This window comes from Dreissena polymorpha, chromosome 2, assembly GCF_020536995.1.
Source record: "Dreissena polymorpha isolate Duluth1 chromosome 2, UMN_Dpol_1.0, whole genome shotgun sequence".
NCBI lineage: Eukaryota > Metazoa > Mollusca > Bivalvia > Myida > Dreissenidae > Dreissena > Dreissena polymorpha.
This window is the reverse complement of record NC_068356.1, coordinates 136,353,406-136,363,586: the sequence shown is the minus strand read 5'-3', so window position 1 is coordinate 136,363,586 and position 10,181 is coordinate 136,353,406. Positions and strand designations below refer to the sequence as shown.

The window sequence follows — 10,181 nt, the reverse complement described above, 5'->3', positions numbered from 1 at the left end:
TGCAGTCATCAAAATCAACAGGAATAGGCAGTCTGTACTTAGGGCCTCTGCGTAGCAAATTTCTAAGGTTTTTATTTTGAATGAAATTAAGGTCCCCAGTAATAACATGTCCAACTGGACCATATATATATTTAGAACTAGTACAGTCACATAATGTAGGACAATTTCTTATTACATTTAAATCTGTGGAAATAGAATTATAATTAAAAACGATACTTCTTACAGGTTTACTATATTTGTAGCAAATAAGTGGTGATTCAGTATTGCGGAAATAAGGGGGAATCAACCGACGTACATTTTTATCATTGAATATTTTAGGAAGGTCAATTAAATCAAGACCTTTGTTACAAAACTCAATTTTGATACGATTTCTAGTTTTGTTAAGTACATTTTCAATAAAAGGTTTAAGATAGTAGTCAGTGAAAGATTCAATAATACAAGCACATTCATATAGAGGGTCAGATTGAAGTAAAATAAGTTTACATTCCTTATCAATATGCGCCAACGAAGAAACAGAAAGAGAGCAAAGTGCACTTAGTAATTTATGTTTACCCCCATTTTGTAATACTGTGTAGCAATCATTTAAAGAAAGCAGACGTTTAAATTTACGCCTTAAGTTACCATTTTTCCTAATGCCATGTGAACGTTTATTTCTTAGACGTTTACTAAACAGAGAAAATGAATTAATCGATTTATTTTTAGAAATTGTTCCAACATTTAGAATATTATCATTTAATCCAAGTGGGTAAGCTGATTGCAAAGGTTTAATCCATTCAAATTCTGACATGCACCTTGCTTTTAATTGGCACTGACTTGAAGTACTATTATTAAAAATAAGTTGCTCCACAGGTTGAATTGAAATATTAGTTACGCTATGACCTGTTTTATTAAAGTGCTGGTAAATGAAGTTATAAAATTTATTGTTATTTTTAATTAAAAAAAAATGTTCCCTAAAACGTGTTTTAAGTGATCTACCCGTCTGCCCAACGTATTGCGCACCACAACAGGGTACATTTCAAGTAATAACATAAACCACATGCATAGAATTTCATGAGACATCGGATTTAATATTAACTGAAAATTTGCGGTTATTAACCGATGAAAGAATAAAAGAGGACATATTTAAAAACTTGCAACATAAACACTTCCTGGAGTTGCACTTATTTATTGTAGGATACCGATTACACGGAGCTAAATTACGCTGCGAACTAGAACCCAGCCGCATTCCCTTGTCAAAAAAGTGAGCAAAATCCGGTTATAACCCAGTTTTAAACTGGGTTTAACCCTGCGGTATTGGCACCGAGCTAAAATCGAGTCTTTTAAACACACTTTTTGCTTACCGACTTGGTTTTATCTTAGTTCAATCTTGGTTTAACTCGCTTAAAGCCAACATAGTGGTTTTATTAACCGTCTTAAGTGGGTTTAAAGTGAGTTTTTTTTCAGGCATCTGTGTTTAACTCTGCGGTATTTGCACTGTGCTAAAAGCGGGTTTTTCAGACACGCTTTTAGCTTACCGACTGGGTTTTTTAGCTTACCGACTTGGTTTTTTCTGAGTTAAATCTTGGTTTAACACGCTTCAAACCAACATAGTGGGTTTTTTAACCATCTTAAGTGGGTTTAAAGTGAGTATGATTTTCTACAAGTTGGTTTTTTGAGGTTTTTTAAACATGCTTAGACCAACTTCTGTCTGTGGAGTTGGTTTTAAGTGGGTAAAAAGTGTGTTTTTTATTTGAGCTATAAGCAGGCTAAACACGGTTTTTAAGTGAGCGAAAAGTGAGCTGAAAGCACGTCTTTGTTAGTTTTTTTCACAGTAAAAACATGCTTTTAACTCGCTTTAAACCTAGTTATTAACAGTATTTTATCTGTGAAAAAAACAAAAGCAATTTGTGGGTTTGGGTAAGTTGATTTTTGTCGGTTTTAACAGTGTTTTAGTGAGTTTTTTTAAGAAAGTAGGTTTTTTGTGAGCCTTTTGTGGGATTTTGCAGTGTGAAAAAAAATAATTTTGGACTGATCTGTTCTAGAAAAAATGGTTTTTGTGAAGCAATTACAACAGTTCATTATAAGCCCCATGTGGTTAAAAGGGAAAAAACACAATGTGTATGAAAATTATGTTTATATGACAAAAATAGTACACCGCAAATTAATACAAACAGATTATTTTTACAATACATAATACAATAATAGACATTTATGGAAGATTTGAAAGCAAAAGGTTGACCGCAATGGACCACTGCGGGTGGAGTATTTAGACCGCAGCTGCTGCAGAGACCTGGATCTCAGCTGTTGGAGGTACCTGAACCGCAGTGGAATGAGGAACCTGGATTTCAGCTTATGGAGGGACCTTGACGGCATACGGTGTTGGGACCTGCACAGCAGCTACTGGAGAGACCTTGACCGCTAGGGGACATGGAAAGCAGCCAGTGCAGGGACCTAGACCTGATCTTGGCGGGTGGAGGGACCTGGAAAGCAGCTGGTAGAGACCTGGAAAGCGGGCGCTGGAGCGACATGTAGTTGTACCATTGATGCTGCTTGTGTCCTTCTCCTCTTGAGCATCTCTTATGCCAGTTGATCTGCAAAGGATTAATACCATATCACTTTCAAAAGGGCAAGGCATTCTTCAAACATGTTGATTGGTTATGTTTTCGTTCCACTTAACTATGAAATATTGCTGTTATGGTAATCTTGTTGCTTTAATAATAATAAATTTAAGTTATTTGCTTGTTGTTTTTGTTTGTTTATTTTTGAAATTTTAATCCCGTGATCACATGTGACTTAGCACTTTTCATCAATTATTAAAAGAAATTGCGTTTGGTAGAAAATGCAGTTTGAAAATGTACCAAGATGCATGGTCTCATTTGGCTGTGTGGTGTGGTGGCATTGTAAATGAATAACCTGTATAGTTTACCTCTCAACAAATCGAGCTTTCTTGGTCAAGGACAGGGCGAGGTTTTCCCACTCTTGTTCCCCTCAAGTTTGCCAGCTTGTGCAGGGTAAAAACCAGGTTTAAAAGTCCATACATCAGGCAGGCGATGATGCACATTCTTTCCAAAGGATCTTCCCATCGATGTCAATTTTGCCTTGTGGCAAGAGTTTAACCTTCAAAATTAAAATATATAAGTTCTAATTAAGTATGAGGGAAAGAAATCCGTTCAGTAATAACCAGAAATAGATATAAATAAAATTTTAGATGACAATAACCATGAAACACAACCATAATTATTCACTGTACACAACATTTACACTTTTTCATGTGTAAGTTTATCTATTTTCGCTTCAAAATGTGTTGTTTATCCTTTAAATTGCAATACAATAACTTATCCATTTACATTTCCCAGTGACAATACATAAATATGATAATGATCATAATTAATTCAATAAACTAAATAAAAAAGGGGTGAAGAAATGACAATACAAACCTGTTAAAACTGTTCTTCAGTATTCCAAAAACAACAACAGGCAGTTCAACCCCCTTTCCAACCAACTTATTATTGATTTCCACATTGCAGTAAAAAACACATTGTTTTCATCACACAATACTTCATGCTGACAGAATTTCAAGACATTTTACACTACCATTATAAGTCTTTCACTTCTTTATATTAATGTTGCTGAATTAAATTTAGCTCAATATTCAATTGCTGACACCAGCTTGTTTTTCAAAAGTTGTTGTTTTCAAAAAGATAACTTCCTCAGTGCAATAGCCAATCAAAAGCCTTATATCTTATTCCACACAGCCTTATCTCTAGGCAAACCCCATCAGTAGCCTTATCTGCCCCTAGATAATCATATAAACGGGCAGTGCCCGGCTCAAAATAACCACCCGAATATATGTTGTATTCGTCTTTATTACTATACGAATTCCATGTCACTGAAACATATATAAACATGGTATCAGACACTATATTATTATATGCAAAGTAACAAATATATAAAACATATCATGTGTGGCCTTTAACAAGTTACAATGAAATATATATAAAAGATCTGGTAACATGATAAATGGTACATATACAGCATAAACATACAATTACATGAGATCTCAACTCTTTCTCGTTCTCACTTACCATTTGTGGAATGTGTACGGAACTCTCTCTCAATCTTATACAATTCTCTGCGGGTGCTGTGCTACTGCTGCAAATAAGATTATACATGTGAAGAGTATGGGAAACTGTGAATTATAGGAATCGTTAGCACGTTTAGGATGGCAATGCTGCTTTTCTGAATTTAACCTAATTACTTATCAAATATGAGTTATATCAACTCACAACATAAATACAACTCAATGCAAATACAAGAAAGAGTAAATGCAAACAGGTAGAAATAGAACTAACCTTATATTGAAGTAATGGCAACTCTGTACTATAAATGTACATCTTAAAAGTAGATGTGTACAGCTCTGTGTTCAAGTTAGAAGTGACCAGAAGACAAAGGAAAGGGCGGGAAAATAACTGGTCAAGCCTGACTGAACAATTATATAAACTGGACATGTGTAACTCACATGCTTGACTGACTTTAACTCTAAGACTGGCCACAGGAGCACAGCTTAATAAGTAACCCAGGTAAACACAATGCGTTATATGGAAATAATAACATTTAAAACAGAACACATGAACAGAATCCTTGAAATGAATATTTCAACCCTGTTACAGACTTCCCTGGCCCGAACAATGATGTCCTCATCATAACAAACCAAGAAGAAAACAAAATTGTCATGTCACAGTAAAAACAGAATCGTCCGTCAACAAATAACCTTTCTATACAAAATAGATACAATACCTATCTATCTCACTATACTGTTTATAATAACAGCATTGTACAAGCAAGAACAACATACTTTATCGAAACTACATCCACTAGTTATACTACTGAATAACTGATACATACTTACCTTACATAAATGTATAAATATGATTCTGACTCTTTTCCTCCTGCTCTTCAGAACTGTGTCCTCACATTAAAATAATACATTAAAAAAATCAATTGATACTATATGCAATATCAGCAATTCACATTGTTAATAAGAAAGTTACAAAAATAACATCACGTCACTCGCATGAAAACTCACTGAAATTTATTTCAGAGATAACTCTTTCTGATAATTATTAATCAGAATAATACTGCCCGAACCTTGCAAAAAAAAAAAAAAAAAAACAACATCTGATATAAAATACACACAAAATACATACACAATATTGTTTAAAATATGTTAAAACAAATTTTTAATGAAAATTTCATTGAAAAATACTAGAAACCATACGTCCAGCTGTCTTACTGTCTAATTGATTTAAAACACCTGAGGCAATCAATTTATTTAATGCCTCAAACCTGGCATCTTGTGGTCTTGGTACCACACAAGCATTCATCTGGTAATCCTTATACCGATCTGGAGGTCGTCTCTCTCTGACAGATTGTCTTGGTTTTGGTGTTGGAGCTCTAGTATCCGATGTAGATGTCTCTGTCCTTATCGGTTGTGCTTCATCCATTTCTATAGGGACTTCAATTTCTTCTTGATTATTATTATCTTGATCTTGTATAGGGTATTCAGTAATGTCTGGTTCTTCAGTAATGTCAGCTTCTTGCGACAAATCTACTTGATGAGGTATGTTTTCAGGCATCTCTTCTTCGTTGTTCTCTTCTTCATTCCCTGCTGTAGATTCAGGAACATCTTCAACAACTTCGTCTACTCTATCCTCTGCTTGTATTAATTCTTCCCTATCTTCGTTTCTTTGTTCTCCGGGAACTTCACTAGAAATATCATCTCTGTCTTCTATCCTCGATTCTTCTGTAGACATATCTATGTTTTCCGTCATTGATTCTTCTCTAGACATATCTATGTCGTCAGCTAGGATATGGGCGTCCCCACCTCTTGAAAAATATACAAGATCTCCTGCATCAGACTCATCCTCATCATCGTCTTCCATCTTTTCTACTTCTTTGGATGCATCCATGGTCTTCTTGTCTGATAATTCTTCTACTTCTTCTTCTGCTACGTCTACAGGTATGCTGTTACCTGAAGTAGTCTCCTGATTATCCCGGAACTCTTCTGCTTCATCCTGATTAACCAACAGGCGCAGATGATTCCTGTGCAGAGTTTTCTCCTTACCTGATTCTGACCTGACACGATAGACTGGTATATGGTCATTTACTTGTTCTAGGACAGTAAAAACTTCCTCTTCAAACTTATCTACCAGTTTGTGTTTTCCTTCAGTATGGGATAGGATTTTTACAAGAACCTTATCCCCTACTTGAACTCTTGCTGCTCGAGCTTTCATGTCATAATACTTCTTTTGCTTACCTTTGGCATTTTCTACATACTGTTCAACTATTTCTCTTGTCCTCTTCATTCTCATCTTTAAATGTTCAATGTAATCTTTGGTTTCTTTGGTCTTGAATTCTGATGTTACTTGTTCAAACTTGGTGTCCATGGGTAATTTTGCTTTACGTCCGAACATTAATTCGAAAGGTGATACTCTTGTCGATTCGTGTGGAGTACAATTGTAGCAAAATACCAGATGCTTAATGTAATCAGTCCAATGTTTCTTCTGATCATTCTCTAATGTTCCAAGCATGCCTAGTAATGTTCTATTAAATCTTTCTGGAGTTCCGTTTCCTTGAGGATGGTAAATAGAAGTATGAGTTTTCTTTGTATTGGTTAATTTGCAGAGCTCTTTGATTATCTGTGATTCGAAATTGGCTCCTTGGTCAGAGTGTAAAGTTGTTGGAATACCATACTGAACAACAAAATTGTTATAAAAGGCTTCGGCGGTTGTTTTCGCTGTCTGGTTCTTTGTCGGAATGGCCATGGCAAATTTGGTATAATGATCCGTTATCACTAGGATGTTACTATGTCCTTTAGATGGTTCAACTGACAGAAAGTCAAAACACACTAATTCTAATGGATAAGTTGTATTCACATTAATCATTGGTGCCCTTGTATTCACTGTTGTCTTTCTCCTTAAACATCGATTACATCCTGTGACATGTTTCTCCACATCTGTTGTAATTCCTGGCCAAAAATAGCGTTCTCTCAGTAATCTTAGTGTCCTATCTCTTCCAGGGTGACCACAGTCGTCATGAAATCCTTCTAGTATTTCTCTCTTATAGCAGTTTGGTATAACGAGTTGTTCAATAATCTCTTCATTCTCATGTAAATTCCTGTACAGAATGCCTCTCTTTATGATAAAGTTTTCAAAGTTCTTTTTCATTATGATATCTCCAGGTAGAGTATTAAATTGGGGTAGGGTCTTGTCTATAGTTGCTATTCTCCACTTTTCAATTAATTGATCTTGTCTCTGTGCTTTCCTAATTTCTCTTAATTCAAGCTGTGCTATAGGTTGCATTGGTGTTTCTGTAGCTTCTATGATGTTGAGTGACAATGCTGGTAGTGTGTCAATGAGTGCTGGTGTTATGTACTTGCAAATTGTTTTCACAGTGCTGTTGTCTATTTTGATGTTTTCATGTTGTTGTTGGTCTATGATTTTGTGGTGAGGATATCTGCTGAGTGCATCTGCATCTGTGTTGTTTCTGCCTGCCCTGTATATGATGTCAAAGTTGTAATTGCCCAAATCTGATGCCCATCTTTGCCCTGTTGCGTCTAATTTCGCTGTAGTGAGAATGTAAGTGAGTGGATTGTTATCTGTGAGTAATGTAAAGTGAGTGTTGGTTAAGTAATCTGAAAACTTTTCGGTGACTGCCCATTTTAATGCCAAAAATTCTAATTTGAAAGCTGCGTAGTTTGATTCTGATTTACTGAGTGACCTGCTTGCATATGCTATGACGTGTTTGGTGTTGTCGTGATGTTGTTGATATAGCACAGCTCCTAAACCCTTACCTGATGCATCCGTGTGTACTTCAAACGGTAAGTTGAAATCTGGATATGCCAGAACTGGAGGTGTAGACAGAATTTCTTTCAGATTAGTAAATATATCTTCTTCAGTGTCTGTCCATTTCCATTCCTTCAGTGGTTTCTTCTGTCCCTTCTTTGCTTTGGTTGGTGGTAACAGATCATTCAACGGTCTCGTAATTTTGCTAAAGTCTTGAATAAATCTTCTGTAATATCCAGCAAATGACAAAAAACTTCTCAATTCTTCTGGTGTGCTTGGTGATGGCCAGTTTCTGATCTTGTCTATCTTACTTGGGTCAGTTTCAATTCCTTTACTACTCACAATGTGTCCTAGGAAAGCTATCTTTTCTCTGAAGAATTCACATTTTTCAGGAGCTAGTTTCAAACCAAATTCCCTTAATCTGTCAAAAATGGTGTTTATGTTATGTAGGTGTTCCTCAAAAGTTTTACTAAAGATGATAAGGTCGTCCAAATAAATAACGCAGATCTTCATATTCAAATCTCCTAGCATTTCCTCTGAATTTCTTTGAAATGTTGCTGGGGCATTTGTCAATCCGAATGGCATTTTTCGGAAGTGGTAAAACCCTAGTGCTCCTACTGTAAAGGCTGTTCTTTCCTTATGCTCCTCCTCAATTTCAATTTGATGATAACCTGATTTCATATCCAACGTAGAAAAATACATCGCCCCCTGTAAACAATCAAAAACGTCTTCTATTCTGGGAAGGGCATAGGAGTCTTTAATAGTCTTGGCATTAAGATTTCTAAAGTCTATACACATTCTGAGTGTTCCATTCTTCTTCCTAACAAGAACTACTGGTGATGCCCATGGAGATTTGGATGGTGTTATTATACCGCATGAAAGTAACTGTTCCAGATGTGCTCTAACCTCTTCAACCATGTTAGGTGGTATCCTGCGATGTCTCATTTTAAATGGCGTTTCGTCATGTAGATTTATTCTATGTTTGGTTTTCGTACACGTTCCTATATCTGTGTCAGAAGTTGAAAATAAATCCTTGTGTTTTTGAAGAAGTGTTTTTAATTGTTCTCTTTGTTCAGGTGTTAAAATGTTGTCTTTGTCGATGTCCAAGCTTTCTATCAATGCCTCTTGTCTTCTCTTCAAATCTTCCTCTTCCTTCAGGTGTCTCCTTGTTGTATCATCTTCAATGTCAACTGGCTGTAGCTCTGCAATGATGGCTCTGGGTGCTATTGTAACTGTATTATAGGTGACGTTAGATAACTCCACTACATACTCATTCTTCTTAAAGTCATAATTCACGAGAGCTGGTCCGATGTCAATGAAGTCAGGAAGTGATGAATCTCCTGTCTCTGATATCAATGCATTACATTCACTGTATGGTAGTTTTCTATAAGCTGTCACTGGTATATGTTTGGTTTGATTTGGTCCTATGGTAATCTTATGTTCAGTAGCACATCTCAGTATAGCCAGACAATTCTTGTTTCTTCTAAGTGCTTTCTCTCTTATTACTAAACATCTAAAGCTTAAAAACCATGGAGTATGTAAATTAGCCTTCTGTAAAAATTGTTCACCAAAATTATCTTTGCAGTCTTGTAGTAATGTTTTCAATATGTTTGTTCCTAGAATTATTGGAGTTCTTGCAGAGTATTTCGTATCTGGTGATATCAAAAAGACACATTGCTTTGATGTTGCTTTCTCCAATCCATTTTCAATACTAATGGTAGCTTCTATACATCCTAAGTATGGGAGTTGTTGACCATCAGCGCATTCTATGTTGATCATTTCTGTCAGTGGCTCTAATTCAGTATCAGCTAAGTGTTCTTTATAGAATGTTTCAGATATAATACTTACGCATGATCCAGTGTCCAAAAGAGCTGTGGTTGTATTGTTGTTAATATTCAGGTTGACTTCATTCACATCTCCAACTAGTTGAGGGTCTTTCTTAGTCTCTGGTGTGCTCCTCTCCGACCCGGCGACTGGAGCACAAACTAGTTTTGGGCACTCCCTAGCAATGTGTCCACGTTGATTGCAGTGGTAACAGGTGGGCATAAACGTGGTTGATGACAGTGGCCTTGATGGTTCCCTTCTTGTTGTTCCTCTGAAACCCCTCTGATCTGGCCGGAAATGTCTATCATAACCGTGTTGTCCACGCCGAGCACCTCTGCTGATAAAGGGTGTGTACTGGTTCTCTGACTGACCTGTTACTTTCTCTCTTTCTAATCTATCGATTCTTTCATTCAACCTTTTGAGTTGTGACAGGACTTCAGTCAATTCTGGTGCTGTTGTATTTACCGCAGGGTTGGCTGGCTTTGTTGTCTCTCTTTTCTCCTCTCTATCTTCAGACTCCATCTTTCTTAGATA

General features: G+C 36.2%; 1 long non-coding RNA gene across 1 annotated transcript; it reads right to left on the bottom strand.

Annotated features, from left to right (window-relative positions):
- Positions 1 to 2,158: 2,158 nt before the first annotated feature.
- LOC127869156 (uncharacterized) lies at positions 2,159 to 3,764 on the bottom strand. Its single transcript, XR_008044445.1, has 3 exons — positions 3,417 to 3,764; positions 2,906 to 3,096; positions 2,159 to 2,570 (listed from the first exon to the last, which is right to left on the bottom strand). It is a non-coding gene; the product is annotated as an uncharacterized LOC127869156 (long non-coding RNA).
- Between the last annotated feature and the right edge of the window lie 6,417 nt (positions 3,765 to 10,181).